This window comes from Patagioenas fasciata, chromosome 19 (genome assembly GCF_037038585.1).
Source record: "Patagioenas fasciata isolate bPatFas1 chromosome 19, bPatFas1.hap1, whole genome shotgun sequence".
Taxonomy (NCBI): domain Eukaryota; kingdom Metazoa; phylum Chordata; class Aves; order Columbiformes; family Columbidae; genus Patagioenas; species Patagioenas fasciata.
Window position 1 is genome coordinate 13,105,294 of NC_092538.1, and position 13,217 is coordinate 13,118,510.

Below are 13,217 nucleotides of genomic sequence, written 5' to 3' on the forward strand. Positions count from 1 at the left end.
TAATTCCTACATTACCCCTGGGGAGTGGAGAAGTGTCCTCTGTTTCTGTTTGCACACAGTGGTATTCAAACCCAGGCCTCCTGAAAGATGCAAACTTGTCCTGCGTGGAATTCGTCTGTCTCAGCAGGAACTGCGCACACTGCACAAAGCTTTTGCCTGGAAAGGTTGAAAACACCTCGTGTGCTCAGCAAGATCGCGGCTGAGCTGGAAATGGGTGCCTGGGGCAGGGGGGGGCAGGGGAGCAGCCGAACACCGGATTTATGCTGCTTTGAACTAAAACTTCGCTTTCATTATATTGGCTTATTCTTTTATCGGGTTTTTCTGGCCACTTATTTTATCCCTTTTGCTTTGAGCGTAGAACAGCAAACTATGTGGAAAGGGATATTTATTTCTCATAGCTCTTTGCACTGCAAAAATAATGGGGCCTTTTAGTGCTCATATTAAGTGTTATTAATATTGATTAAAGTATCATTACCACTATCAGTCAGCACTGTATGCGGTGCTGAGTGTGCCGCGGGTGCGCGGTGCCCGCCTCCATCGCCGGCTCCGCCGCCCTGGGCCGCCCTGGCCGTGGATCGCCCTGCGGCAGCTGCGCGTCCGCAGCACAGGTGAGCGGGACCGTCGCCAGCCGCGTTCCCTCTGCCCCATTTGTGCCCTAGCTGTGGCTCTAGGCTAAAAGGTATTTTTGAACGGGATTTATATGGGAATTGCTCAGCTTCTGGGGCACTTACAATGGGCGTGAAAGGCGGAACAGAACGCAGCAGGGAGCTCGGTGTGGTTTGGCATGAGGAGTGCGCTCATGAAGGCTCCCGAACCCGTGGAGCAGGGGCTGCTGCTGGGGCACTTGTGCACATTCATGAATTAAAATGTTTTTCTGGGGCTGGTACCATCCCTCCCCGGAGAAGCAGACAGTTGTTCGGAGCCTGTGCTCCTGCACTCTGTCTTTCTCAGGCCTCCTCCTGTCAGTCTCAGTGATGTATCTAGGCCTGTCTCACAACACAACTCACTAGAGGAACATGGATTGAATTGATGATGATCCCACGGGCTCCGTGTGCTTGTAGCTTTGTTTCTAGGGAGTTTGGCGGTGGGCAAATTCAATTTAGTTCAATGCCACCATACACGAAAGAACTTCAGTGAAATTAATGGCTAATGCAGCGCTCCTCAAGAAGGAGGAGGGTGTGACTGTGCCGAGTCTCATCCTGTCAACACTTGCCTGCGCCCTGTTCGGGGATGGGGACTGCATGACAATGCCCCCCCGGTGCCCTGCAGAGCTGCTCCCCCCAGGTACCGCTGGGACCCTCTTTAATGTCACCTGCACTGAGCCCCTGAATTTCTCTGAGCCTGACTGCTCCTGAAACTCGCTGGCTAACGACAGGACAGCAGGAACCGTGCTGCGCTGGAGCTGATCGCCGGCGGGGATAAACCTTGAATGTTCCTTAGCTCAGGTGCAGAGCTCTGGCGCTCAGATTTCAGCTGGGCTGGTCATGGGGTGGCGCGTTTGAGGGAGCTGCCTCGGGAAGAGCACAGGGGGGCGGCGGTGGCGCTGTTGGGGGCGGCGGTGGCATTGTTGGGGGCAGCAGGAGGGCAGCAGTGGCGTTGTTGGGGGTGTTGTGAGGGCAGCAGTGGCGTTGTTGGGGGCGGCGGTGGCAGCGTTGTTGGGGATGGCGGTGGTGTTGTTGGGGGCGGCGGGAGGGTGGCGGTGGCGTTGTTGGGGGTGGTGGCGGTGGTGTTGTTGGGGGCGGCGGTGGCTTCTCTGCAGGCTGGGAGCCCTTGGGGAGCAAGAACTGTCTCTCCCTGTCTGCTCCTGCAGCACCTGAAGCAATGGGGTCCTGATTTCAGTGAGGCCTCCAGGCAACAGGACAACAGTGCTAATAATGAGAATTAATAATTCATTTATCACTTCACTCTCAGTGAGTAATAGCCAATAATCATGTACAATTTGCTGCTTCAGTGAATACACTGATAGTAAACAGGGCTGCTAGAATAAAGTCACAGGAGTGAAAACCCCATGTAGAAGGAGTGAGGAAATGGTCCAGACCAATTAATTAAAAAAATTGCAAGGCACGTTAGCGCACGGCTGCCTGCAGCGTCCACCCAGCTCCGGTGATGGTGGATGGAGCGGCTCATGTAAGCACGGACACAGAGAGGTGCTCGTGTCTCGCACGGCTCTTGTTAGGGAGCCCGTACCCAGGGCCTGTGTCCCGCGGTCACTGCTCCGTGGGCTGAGTCCTTTTCTGCCTTAACCCCAGCGCGGGGTGGGGAAAGCGCAGCCAGAGGACTGCGCGCCCTGAATCAGGCGGGAGTTAAATATTCACAAGGTCCCAATGGCTGGGGCATCCGGACTGCAGCTCAGAGTCGAGCCGGCAGGGCAGGGCACGTCACCTCTTCACAGGGCACTGCGTCCAGCACAGCCAAGGGGGAGTCTGCATGTAACCACCCACCATAACTGAACTGCACTTGCGTTCCCCGTGTGCTCCTGCCTTTCCTTCTCCCGTGACTGCTGGGTTCACGGGGCTGGGCTGGTTCGCACCGAGCAGCCCTGGCCCGTTTCCAGTGGTGTTGTCGGAGCTGTTTGAGAGGCCGCTGCAGGGAGCCGTGTGGCTGCGGGTTGTTGCTGGAAACTGCGGAAGCCACGTCCCTGTTACCACAGGTAAATCTCTTTCAGAAACAGATTCCACTGGAATTCCGTTGTTTCATTCGTAGCAGGATGTTCACAGTGCCCGCTCACGTTATCCCTCGCTGATGTGTGGTGATGATGCATAAGTTAGATCTCGCAATGCTTAGAAAATTAACGCTTCAGGAGGATTTCTCTCCCCCGTTATTGATGTTCTGTCATAGCAGCGCTCTGATATTCCCTCCAGAGAAACTAATGGCACTGACAAAAATCGCTGGACTTCTGTTCTAATCTAAACATCTAGATAAAAGACAACATTTCTACGTGTGAGCAGCATTATTTAGTGACAGCAAACTGTTATCTGTGCTCCCCTTTGTGCGTTACGGGATATTTGTTAGGTTGTTCTGTTTCTGTCTGAACGGTGATCTCGCAGGTGTTGTTTACATCGGCTTCGCTCTCTTGCCTTTTTTCCCCAGAAGCATTAAAGCATTTCACTTTCACTTAGGCCACCGATTCCCGTTACTTTCAACCCGAGAGACCGTGTCTGGGTCCCGGGGGTCGGGTCCCGTGCCCGGGCTGACGGAGCCGCGCGGCTGCCCCAGAGCCCCTCTCGTCTGGAACGGGGTCTGCAGTCCTCCCACCTGATGCTTTTGGAGGGGTGAAGCGCAGTCAAGAGTCAGATGCAGCTGTTACCCAACAACGGGTTTGGACTCGAGGTGAGACTTTCTATGATGTTGAATGTGATCATAACCTGGGTGTGTTTGCATCTCTGTTCTTCCATTACACACTGAGCTGAAGGTCACATTTTGGGGTAAGGGTTTTGGAGGCTTTTTCCTCGCCTTTCCCTGCTGGCAAGGGGCCCTTTGTGCTGGGAGGGCGAGGCTCTCCTGCAGACACAGGGCTCAGATGGCCGGAGGGGTGAGAGCAGACGAATTTCTCCACGTAGCGCATGTGACTTGCAAACCGGATCCTGCCCGAGTGCAGGAGCGGACGATGCGGACCCTGCCGGTGGTTGAACCGGGGCTGCCCAGCAGAGCCCGTGGCAACAGGATTCAGCCCGTCTTCCTCAGCCGTGCTATCGCAGGGTGGAGGGGCCACTTTTGGATGAGTCATTTGATTTCTGCCCATAGTGGTGGACTTCTCGAGCATATTAATGCGTAGAAATGATGGAGGCAGTCTCTTCAAAACAGACCATCCTTCACTGAAATGTCAACAGTAATAAACCTCACAGGGGGCATGTGGCAGCTGCTGGTTTAGGCCCATGGTTAACCACAGACAGCCCGGAGCCGATCTCCGGGCAGGGAGAGTTCCCCCCGTCAGTCTGTCCGTCCATCCCAGCGCAGCTGCTGGCTGGGCCGTTCCGCTGGGTGTCGTCCAGGTGCTCGTTCTGCGGTGCCCTGGGTTGTGCCAAATGCCGCATTGTGCAAATGGCATTCAGCTGCTCTCTGATTTCATCTCTAATCAGCTCTGTTAAATTAGTCCCTCCAAATGAATATTCAGCCTTACATACTCATGAGTTTGTGAATAAAACCCCATTGGTGGGACAAACGGCTGGCAGCTTTCCTGTGCACAGAAAGCATGTGCATTTCTAGATAGAAAAATGAGTGTAACATTTTAAAGCTATAAGGAATTGAAATGTTTAATGCTTTGGACAGCTGATTCAGAAGTGGAAACCCAGGCAGGGATTTACTCATTTTCTCATGAAGCCACCTGAACCAAACCCCGCTGGCTGCGCAGGGTGTCTGGGTGACGGACGGGGCTGGATGCCAGCGCTGCTGCGAGCGGCACGGCCTGGGGACACGGAGCAGTGCTGGGGACCAGCGCCTTCCTCTGCGCCGCCACCCTCCTCTTCCTCCTGCCCGGGGCGTTCATGGCCGCTGGGACCGTTCCTCCCCCCAGCGCTGGCGCAGCGGGCGCTCAGGTCCACGGCGCCCGAGCCGAAGCGGTGCTGTCCTCACCTCCCGAGCCCCGGACCCGCTGCTGCCCACCCCGAAGCAAACGTTAAACCTCCATCTTACGGACACGCCGTGAGGCTTAATTAATACTTCCAAAGTACTTTGAAGCCCTTGGATGACAAGCGGGCTAAATTATTGCTGGTCCCCGGGGAGCCTTCCCCTTCAGCGAGGGATTTGTGTGTGTTTAGCAAGCGGTGCTGCCTGGGGACGGTCCTGACGGTGATGATTGCTGAGGCAAAGCAGCAAGACATTCACAGGGTGCTGCTGAATTTTAAGTAGATTCTCGTTTATTGCTGAAAGCAGCAATGGAGCAAACGCTCCCTGTTGCGCCACCGCAGCAAACGTGACCCCAGACTCGGCCTCCAGAAACTGCTCCGCTGCTCCGTGCACAACAGCCACAGGCAGAAACCAGAGAGCCCTGTGAACAGGTTAAAGAGGTCTGACCTCTTTTTCCTTAGGTAAAAACATACGCAGCCAGATAATTCACCTTTTCTGTAGGAATGTGTCTTGCCTTGCTCTGCATCTGCAAGTTGGGTAGCGATCTCTTGAACCTTGAGGGGACGTTTGGGGCAGTTCAGTGCTAATAAGCAATGCTAGAAGAACTGTTGCGTTATCCTATTTCCAGGCTTCCCGTGGGAGCAAGCACTCTCTGGTGTGTGAGCAGAACTGAACCCTCTTCCTTTTAAAAAATGCTTTACAAAAGCAGAAGTGTCTGTGGAGGCTCAGTTGTCTGCTCCCTGACCAGGGGCTGTGCGCACAGCACACGCGTGCAGAAGCCAAATAACCCTCCAGGAGTCCTTCCTATTGAAATAATTGCCAGGGCAGAGGAATACTGCAAACAGCTGTGGTTCAGCCCATAAACATATTCTCCCTCCTTTTGGAGCCTCGGCTTCCAACTTCTGCCAGAGCCTGTCAGCCGCAGGAACAGTGGAGCATATTTTCTTTGCAGAAACGAAATGATTACCATTGAATAAATATGTTACGCATAGGCCTGAACTACCCAGTGAGTACTGCATATGCAAAAAGGGGAAAAGTGTCGGTGTTTCACACTGGAATGAGCTGAAGCGCCAGTTCATCTGACAGCGTGATGGCAGCAGAGCTGCCCTGTGCGAGCGGCCCGGCAGCCCTGCGTCCAGCGAGAGAGGCCCCGGGATCGCTGCGCTGTGGGCGCTGCTGGGCTGGCTGGAGCGCGGCGTCGGACCCCGCGCCAGGGACGCTCCCCTGGGAGCCGCTGTCCTCTGCTCCTCCGCGGCGCTGTCCCCCGCTGCGCGGGCGCTCGGGGGGCGCCCCCGCTCCCTGCAGAGCCGCAGCTCCGGCACAGGAGACGCCTGCGCAGATTGATCTATCGTTACTGTGCCTTTCTCCCAGGAATGGCCCCAAAACGCAAGCCTGGTCCATCACCTCTGTTGGTGACCTCCCAATTCCCTTCAGAGGGCTGAAGCTTCTCGACTGCCCCATCGGGCCACCAGCAAAGGTGTTCCCTCTGCTTTGGCCAAGCTCGGTGTCCATCGGACTCCAGATTGCAGCTGCTTTGTCAGCTCGGTCTGGAATCGGCCAGACCAACACCCTTGGTGAGGTGGCACGGGGACGGCAGACACCCGGTGACCGCGGTGCTGGGTGGGATGCTCGGCTCTCCTGTTTGCTGGAGACCTGGTTCTTGCGAGGAAAAGCTGTTTCCCAGGTTTTGTTTTACAGTGGTGTGAAAACTAAAACAGGAGGCCTGGGGGCTGGGAGGCCTGGCTGACTGAGCAGGCAGTCGATACTGGCGCTGACGGAAGGATTACGTTTAGATTCAATTCTGGAGCTGCGGTGCCGCGGGTCTGCAGGGCGAGTGTCCCCTGACGCTCCTCCAGCCGGGAGCGCAGCCACCGCTCGGAAGGCTCAGAGTTCCCTCCTCAACGCGTCACCATCTGAGAAACTAAAACACAGGGGAAGCTGAAGCAAGACGAGACGGCAGTGTTTGCTCAGAGCAGGTCTGGCGGCTGATCCTGGATCCCACCAGTGCTGCCACAGCTGGGTTTCTGACCCCCAACGTGCGGGATGGGGACGGTTTGGCAGGGGCTGGCTCACCACGCTGGCTCCACCACCTGCCCGCCGTGCCGCTCAAATAGACCACGCCGTATTTGCAAAATATCGTTAATCAAGAGACACAGTTCAAGGCGTTTGACTGGCACATCCAGTTAAGTGGTAGCAAACACATGTTGTAAAACCACTGTGCTGAGGCCACCTTCCTAATGAATGCAAAGTGGGAGCAATCAATCAGAGCCTGCGAGCAGGCGGCACTCAGCTCCCTGCATCTGCAAATGCAAATTGAATGAACAATAATGAGTCTTATCTAATTAGTCCACACAGCTGCAATGTTACAGTCCCATATAGGACATACCTTGTTAAATTTCATGGTATACATAATAGAGTGTCTAAGTGAAGATGATTGAGATTCAGCATGTGCACGCCTAGTACAATGCAGACAGGTAGATTCTTAGTGATAAATGCACTATCCTCAGCAGATGGCCTCTGGATTAACTACTGCAGGGATCCCTGTAGCAGGAAGCTAGTTAAAGTGCTAATTAGCCCGTGCAGCGTGGTTTGGTGTGCGGCGCCTCGGCCCAGGACCACTGGGAGCAGAGAGCGGTCGCGGCAGGAGCTGGGGCGCTCGGTTTGTCCCGGGAGGATGGGGCAGGGGCTCCGTTGGGCTGGGCGGTGGGAGCTGCTGCTCTGTGCCCTCCACGCCGGTTCCTTGGAGCCGTCGGTTGGTGTCGCTTGACCTGCACGGAGACCGGAGACCGGAGACCCGTTTCACAACAGTCTTAACAGTGAGAGGGAGAACACGCGAGTGCAAATTTAGCCCCAAGACTATCCATATCCATGTCAGGAATTTCCCAAAGAAGCATTTCAGGCTATTCTTGCATCTTTTGTCACCCTCATGTTCAACAATATCTGCTCCTCCTGCAAGATCTGTGGTGACGGTGTTTAAATATTGATGCTTTAGCAGCTTATATTATTAATACATTTTAAATTATGCCCATTTTTATTGGCCTCACAGGTTCATCAGCAAATTGGTCTCCTCCCCTGCACAGTGGGGTGTTCAGCAGCTCCGTGTTGATTTCTGCCTCAGTGTTCCCGTTCGTGTGACCAGGCAGACCTGAGCGCCCTGGCGAGGTGAGCAAACCCGCGGGCCCTGGTCGGAGCGCCACGGGCTGGCAGCCACAAACGTGTAACCAACAACTCGGGATCCTTGCAATTCGATCTTCTTAACAGTCATCAGTTTCATCCCTTGCCATTTTAATACAGCTCTTGGTAGCGGGCCAGAGCCAATTATACTTGTGCTTGGAAAGTTACAAAACCAGGGGAAAAACTGTGTGTTACCACAGATCAGTGAAAATTTTAACTGGCCACACGTGGGGCTCAGCTGCTGTCCCAGGGTGGTGGTTTAGCATTGGAGACAATGCTGAGGGAACCTGTGTCTCCAGATGCGTGGATTCCTGCAGCAGACGCTGCGCTCGCTGAGCGCCCGTGAGCCGCGGCAGCTGCCGCCAAGGCCCAGGCGCGGGAGCTGATGAACGGGGTGAGGGTTCCCCCCACGTGAGCCGTTTACCCTCTGAAAACGCAGGAGGCGGTGCCGTCCCTTCTCTAAAGGACGAACGCTCCCGTGTAACCAGGTTTTTCTTTACGTTTGGTGAATGGGCGCTGTGCCATTCGGTGGGACTTGGGCAAAGTGCAGCGAGACCGCATTTGCAGCAGGTACAGCCATTGCGTGGGCTCTTCTGCAGGAGCATCATTAACAAAAGATCCATCCGTTCTTCTCCGGGCGGTTCTTACGCCATCATGCACAAGATCTATTTTTCGAGTGGGGTGGTAAGTTCTAGGATGCAATATCAGTTTTGCTGGCATTAGCGAGAGGAGAACGGGAACATAAACCATAAATGTAACAGATGGAAGGTAGACGTAATAAAATGGAAGCACAGGCAAATTATAAAACCATTCAAACTGTTCATGCAGATAAAACAAGGGAACAAACCACATCTGAAATTGCAGGGACCGGGTGTGTGCTGGGGAGGGAATGCGGCTTTGTTGTGTGTCGGTGTTTGCAGTGGGGACACGCGGGGTCAAAAGAGCCGGAGGAGGAGCAGAGGGAACGTCTGCGCTGACACTGATTTGTTGCCGAGGATCATTTTCAGTGTGGAGGCTTAATGATAATGTTTTTTCTCAACCCACACTGCGAATGTTAATGTTCAGCTTGTGCCAGTGCAATTACTTTATTGCAATAATAAAATATCATCTAAATAATTTAAGAAATACGCAAGGAAGCAGAGCCCTCTGGAGCCTGAAGGGCGGCCACATCAGAGCACCCAGACCCGTTCCCAGTACCCCGTCTGCAGCAGGAACTGGGCAAGTACCGAGTGATCTGTGCCTACAAATAAGCCTCCCAGTTTATAGTAATTAGCAGATTAGGGACTTCCTGAGACCGAATTTGCTTTGGGACCAAGGAGCTGAATAGCCACGGATAGGTTTCTCCTTTGAATTAATTAAATCCCTTTTGAACCCGTTTATCCTCCTGGCCGTCACACATCTCACTGTTTAATTACTCTGTGCCTGGTGATTTATCTGGTGCCCCTTCCCCGTTGTCCTGAACACAAGGCAGACGTTCATAGTCTCACCTTCTTCACACCGCTTTTCCAAAATGCTTATTAATGCCCCACTTTCCCAGGACACTGGGCTGGGAGTTCGTTTTCTTAATGATGTTATCGGTGCATGAAGGAGGAAGGAATGAGATCTGAGTGTGTTCTGCAGTCTCTACCAGCAGGTGAACAGGAACCCTCAGGTGAACTCTCAGGATTTGGAAGCTGATTTTTGGCAGGGGAGGAGCCGGTTCACAGGACGTGGTGTTCAGCACACAGTTTGGCACCTTCGTTTATTTTCAGGTACCCTCGAGCTCCGTAATTGACTCTTTGTTCCCGAAGAACGGCATTGTTGCTCTAAATTTCATGATCTTCCCGGTATAAAGCTCACTTCAGAGTCACAGCATTTGGTGTATTGCTCTGGTCCACTTGGATCATTACGGTGGAGCTGGGTCTTACGTTTCACTCTGCAATGGGTGCCAACAGAGCTACAGCTCCCCAGTGAAATGGGGGAAATGAGTACGGGGGCGGGAAGGCGAACAGGAAGAGCCCTGCCGGCGGCGACTTCAGTGCCCGCTGCTGCAGGGGCTCCGGGAGGTGCTGGCGCTGCAGCCCACGCTGCTCAGGACCTCTCACTGATTTTATGGAACGATGTTCTCATTTACAACAGCACCAGGTCAGAATGAGGCTTTCGTACCCGTGCTGGTGGTGCTGCCGGCAGTTTGGAGAGTCCTTGTCTTCCGGAGCAGTGACTGAAGTTTCAGAGACCTTGCTGGATCTACCGCTTTCTGCATTTCACTCTGGAGGATCTGAACAAGCCTTCGGCCTCTGTGCGGTGTCGGGGGAGCTGTTTGTTCGTGGTTTATTCCTTTGGCTGGGATTACAAAGCTAATACTTTATCAGAACGCCATAGTTTTCTGGGGTTTTTAAAACACCACAGCGTATTTTACATTTAAATAGAAATGAGGCCGCCTTGAAACAAATTTATTCCGGTTGGCTTTGCACATTGATGATTAAAGAACGTGGTTCAATTTTTTTGTCTCATTCTGAGCAATGTCTCATTAGATTTGCTTTTTATTGCTTTTCATATTCATCATGATTTGTGTCGGCAGAATGGTTATATAGACAGACAGCTTATTATCAGCTTTAAGTGAAGAAACAGAACACAAGAATGGCTGCTAGAAAAGGGAAAGGTAATTAACGCTGGGTGCCAGCATATAAATGAAGCTTGACATTTTCACTTTATAAAGCCAAATTAACCCGTCTTAATGTTACAGGGTGCAGGAGGGGATGCTGCCCGCGTCTCCATGGTGCTGCGTGTCCCGGTGGTACCCGGAGATGGTCAGTGATACCCGGTGGTACCCGGTGGTGGTCAGTGATACCCGGTGATGGTGATACCCGGAGATGGTCAGTGACACCCAGCAATGCCCGGTGATACCCGGTGATGGTCAGTGATACCCAGTGATGGTCAGTGATACCCGGTGATGGTCAGTGACACCCAGCAATGCCCGGTGGTACCCAGTGATGGTCAGTGACACCCAGCAATACCCGGTGGTACCCAGTGATGGTCAGTGACACCCAGCAATGCCCGGTGGTACCCAGTGATGGTCAGTGACACCCAGCAATAGCCGGTGGTACCCGGTGATGGTCAGTGATACCCAGCAATACCCGGTGGTACCCAGTGATGGTCAGTGATACCCAGCAATACCCGGTGATACCCAGTGATGGTCAGTGATACCCAGCAATACCCGGTGGTACCCAGTGATGGTCAGTGATACCCAGCAATACCCGGTGGTACCCAGTGATGGTCAGTGATACCCAGCAATACCCGGTGGTACCCAGTGACACCCAGCAATACCCGGTGGTACCCAGTGATGGTCAGTGATACCCAGCAATACCCGGTGGTACCCAGTGATGGTCAGTGATACCCAGCAATACCCGGTGGTACCCAGTGATGGTCAGTGATACCCAGCAATACCCGGTGGTACCCAGTGATGGTCAGTGATACCCAGCAGTGCCCGGTGACAGCCGGTGGTGGTCAGTGATGCCCGGTGATGTCTCCTGTGCCTTCAGCTGCCGGTGTGGTGGCATCTGATGGAGACGCGCGGTCTGCAGAGCTCCCACACCCAGGTCTGAGCCGCCCAGGCCCACAGGGAGCCCGTGGTCAGTCGGGAATCCGAGCGATTGCTTTTTCAGCGCACTTTGTCGTCTCCCCCCTTAATATTCTCATTCTAATATGATATGTCTGCGAAGTAATTAGGCTTAGTTATTTGATGTATAAAGCGGGAGTGGGAGGGAGGGTCAGGGAGGACAGAGTAAAATGAATTGGGACTCTTTAAGCGATGAGAAAAGAGGACTGGAGGGAGCCATGATAACTCTTTACAAATACTTAGAGGGACATAATAAAGAGGACAGGGACCAATTACTCTCTTCAGTCAGCGTGAGCTGAACAAGAGGTAATGCCTCACGCTGCACAAGTGAAACGCAGATGCTGATGGAGATGTCGGACCGGTAACAGCGCTGCTGGGAAGGGGTCGGTCAGCCTCCATTTTTCCTTTTTAAGCTGTAGCTTATGAAAAACATTTTACCTTTTTGTTCTGTTTTTAAATATTTTTTGAGGCAGACCGGTGCAGCTCTGCCACGGAAATACAGGGGATAACAGCGCCCGGGGACGCGCTGAGCTCGGCCGCCGGGAGCGCCCGCTACACCAAACCAGGGGCTCCAGCGCCGGACCCTTCTCACTCTCGTGGCTGTTCTTGTCGGTACAGATTTCTTATTTCATGTAGGGGAACGAGATGATAAAAACCAAAGGGGAAAGGCAGGAAAACACCATTTAAGAAAGAAGTGCAAAGTTATGACGCCTCTGTCTGCTGGAGAAAGAGATTTTTATGCAGTTTCTGGCATTTACAAATCCTTTGTGAAAAGGTCGCCCTGTACTTGGGATCTTATTAATACAGCAGAACGGCCTGGGAAATGTCACGGCTCCTTACCGTGGTATTTGCACAGAAAGGGGCGACTCGGCACACAGGACGCGCTAACGAGCCCACACAAACATCCCGCGCTAACGAGCCCGACGCCGCGCAGGGAACACGGGTTCCGGCAGCCACAGCGTCCCCGCGCCGCCGAGACGAGCCTGGCGCTGTCACCGCGGGACACGGCGGCCACGGGGACACGGCGGCCACGGGGACACGGGGCCAGCGGCGCGGCCACGGCTGCCAGCGAGCCGGGTGTGACACCGCGTGCGAGGGAGCTCACTGACCCCCATGTGTGGAACACGGATGTGTCTGTATGAGAACATACATGTGCACATATGCAGACACATGTTCTAGGAATGTAACACGCTGTATAGTTGTGGGTAGGTTTCTATGGATACAGTGAGATACAATATCTAATGAAATATGTTATATGTGTTATATAATATGTATGATATAGAGAGGATGCACACAGACAAATGCATGCAATCAGACTCTGAGGGTGGGGATATGTGCACACTATACAGTCTACACCCCCCCCCCCCATATATCTATATGTGTGTATATACATGTGCATGTACTCTGGCTGGCTTTCACGCAGTATGTATGTAGATAAAAACACATACTATGTATACACTATAAATACATAAGTACATACACTACACACACACACACACACACATATATATATATACACACACACTTGCATATTCTCAGGCTCTTTTTCTACCTATATATTTACATATACATACACACATACATATATATATATATATATACACACTATGAAAATACAATACATAGCATATATAACATATATGATTTATAGTTCTAAATTCTACATACACATAGTATCTACAGATAAGATACAAAGACACACTAAACACACATTAGCGTGCACATACCATAAATACACAAACCCACCCCATCACTGGATTTACACTCCCTTTCTGTTTCTTACCCCTCATCACACCATGAACTGTACATATTCCATATGCTCTCTGCATTTTGCACACACGTGCACACGCGGGGTCTCCACAGCACAAACACCTTCTCG

The 13,217-nt window shown here is 52.8% G+C and overlaps 1 long non-coding RNA gene across 2 annotated transcripts; it reads left to right on the forward strand.

Moving 5' to 3' along the window:
- Positions 1–2,290: 2,290 nt before the first annotated feature.
- Positions 2,291–10,780, forward strand: LOC139829454 (uncharacterized). Of its 2 annotated transcripts, XR_011741921.1 has the most exons (5): positions 2,291–2,650; positions 3,120–3,330; positions 7,613–9,491; positions 9,859–10,381; positions 10,466–10,753. It is a non-coding gene; the product is annotated as an uncharacterized lncRNA (long non-coding RNA). The 2 variants fall into 2 exon arrangements; XR_011741920.1 differs by having other exon boundaries at positions 7,613–10,381; positions 10,466–10,780.
- The last annotated feature ends 2,437 nt before the right edge of the window (positions 10,781–13,217 follow it).